The 2,920-nt window shown below is 40.4% G+C and overlaps 1 pseudogene; it reads right to left on the bottom strand.

Moving 5' to 3' along the window:
- Nucleotides 1-138: 138 nt before the first annotated feature.
- Nucleotides 139-2,639, bottom strand: LOC121789046 (annotated as a pseudogene).
- Between the last annotated feature and the right edge of the window lie 281 nt (nt 2,640-2,920).

Raw genomic sequence — 2,920 nt, 5'->3', positions numbered from 1 at the left:
GACTAGTCTCCACAAGGTGCAATTTCTATAGCTATGGCGTGATGTTAATATATGGAAGTCTTGACGAAGTGACGACTGTTTGTTGGATATGTAAGCTTGAAGAGTTGGATTAAATGGACAGTTTCTACAATTCAAGACTATTAATAATATTCATATTACTTAATTAGCATTAGCTGAAGAAAGGCATATTACATTTTGTCCAATGCCAAGACCGAGTATAATATTATCTACACACAACAAAACACAAAAACATCTCTTGTTGATATTTTCAAAACAGGTCATCCTCTCTTCTGTTTCTAGCATTTTATTCACTGCATTAAAACATAAAATATAAAATAAAATAGAGATTCTTATTGGAATAATATTGATCAAGTGATGATCAATGACTTAATATAGTCAATTAAAGCATCCAAACTGCTATAGAGGAACCTCCTCTTTCAACAGCCTTCTTAGCCATTTTGGCCATTCCATCTGCCCTTTCCAAGAACTCATCCTTCCTCACTTCCATAACCTCTCTAACTGCCTTCTCAATAATCAATCTATCACAAGTATCTTTAATGTCAAGACCTATCTTCCATACCTCACTCACAAACCTACTATTTATAGTCTGATCACCAAAATAAGGCCAGCATATCATCGGCACACCAGCAACAATGCTCTCTAGAGTCGAGTTCCATCCACTGTGAGTCAAGAATGCACCCACAGCGGTGTGGTTGAGACCTCCTCCTGCGGAGCCCACTTCACCAGGTAACCCTTTTCTTTAGTACCCTCCATCAGTTCGGTTAGAATTTGACCGCCCCCGGTGATGGAATCCGGACGTATCACCCACAAAAATCTGTGAGAACTATTGACCAAACATGCCAGAACTCAATCAACTGTTCTCTCGTCACAACTGTTAGGCTCCCGAAGCTCACATAGATCACCGATCTCGGTGGCTGACCATTCAGCCAATCTATGCAGCTCCGGTCTTCCTCCCAGAAATTGCCTGCAACAATCGAGGCCTCTGATTTCTTTTCTTTGAGCCTGGATTTCTGGTGCTCGTGGATTGGGCCTATATTGTAGATTCTTGGCAATTTTTCGAGCATGATTGATAAAATCGGCCCTCGAGATCTTCGAAAGTGTTGAATATGACCGCCTGTGCTCGTACGACTTGCCTCGTCGCCGCTGCTAAGCTCTGGAGGAGATGGTCATTTACATCATCGGTGCGGAAGAAACCCGGTAGGTCTCGGCTGCGGAGGAATCCTTCCATTCCTGTATGCCTTTTTCACTAATTCATCCCATCGATTTCTCTGCATAATCAAAGTACCAAAGTTTTGATATTATTTTACAGACAAAGAGGAGAATTCATATCCAAAGTTTCGAATGTTACTGAAAGTGACCGTGTTACATACAAAATCATACAAGATCTCATTTGATCTATAAACCTAGCACCCACCCAAACTCATACCAAAATTTTCAAACTACAGTTTTGAATATCAAAAAAGTGATCATGTGACGGTGAAAATAGGAAAACTCATAATTTTATGAACAATGATATGTTACCAAATACTTAAGCTCATTAGATGTATAAACTTCACATCTTCCAATTAAGCTCATGGCAACCAAAGTTGCACATTTTATGAAAAGTCATGACCATGTTGCGGACCAAATAAGAGAACTCATGCACAATTTACTTAAGCTCATCTCCTGTGCATGGAGAGATCTCCATAAACAGATGTCTCAATTGGTCGTCGTCACTAGAAAAAGTTAATTAATGTGACTCTCACTTTTATATATCAGTTTTATAATAGAATATCAATATCTTTGTATAGTAGAATATCAGACCTACTAAATAGTAAAAGTGAATTAAAACTCCAATTGGCAGAAGAATCAAAATGGAAAAATGAGACTCCTAATCACGGACACAGGGAGTAAGTACATTCTATTTTCATGATTGACAAAATAGGCGCTTTTTCCTATTTAGTCTCGAGATCTACCTATTTTTCTATATATTTATGAAAATCTGCACCGATCTAAAATGAAACTCCTATTCACGGACAGATGGAGTATACAGGCGAACGGATCAAAATGGCAAATCGAGATTTCTAATAGCGCCAAGCGGACTGAGGTAGTAATTAGATTACCTTTAATGGGAATTTCTTGAGCTTGAATGAGATCATCGACGTGAAAATACGCCCAAAGGTAGGCGGCGCTGGGAGTTCGGAAATAGACCATGGGAAGGCCGATCTCTTCCGCAAAGTCAGCCGCGAAGCTGAAAAAGCCGTCGGCGATGAAGCACGTGGCCGGCCTGCGGTTGGGGGAAGCGAGGAGGTCTTCGTCGGCCATTATTTTCTTGAAAAGTGGAACCATGGTGTTTGTAACTGCGGGGATGATATCGGCGATTTTGTCACCGAAGCGGGGTGATCGTCGGGGAGGCCGTCGGGGATAATCCGGAACTGAAAGCCGGGATAGGCAGCGAAGGTGACGGGGACGGAGGTGTTCTTGAGGAGGAGGCGGTGGGTGAACTCCGACACGATGAAGGTGACGTGGAATTCAGTTAAACAGAGGAGATGAGCAAGATTGAGCATGCTGTTCATGTGCCCCTGCGCCGGAAATGGGAATATCACCAAGTGGGGCCGCAGCTAGATTTTTGAACTCATAGTTATTTGCTGTTTTTTGATTATTCGAAAAGCCTCGAATCGTTACACATGTAGTTAAAGAATGCTCTTAGTCCTTAAGAGATGAAGGATATTTTTGTAGGAAAAAGATCAAAGAGTACAAGAATATGTTCAGTGACAACAATGTTTGTTTTTGTTTTATCGTTTTACTATAGTATCAAATTTTAGTTTGAATGTTTTACTTTTCTATTCAAACTTTGTGACTTGGATTATTCAAAAAGAGGGCAAGAAAAGTTGCATTAGTTTTGATACATTGAATAACT

Source organism: Salvia splendens, unplaced genomic scaffold (assembly GCF_004379255.2).
Source record: "Salvia splendens isolate huo1 unplaced genomic scaffold, SspV2 ctg1203, whole genome shotgun sequence".
In the NCBI taxonomy this organism is placed as follows: Eukaryota; Viridiplantae; Streptophyta; class Magnoliopsida; order Lamiales; family Lamiaceae; genus Salvia; species Salvia splendens.
This window is presented reverse-complemented; position numbering and strand designations above follow the sequence as displayed.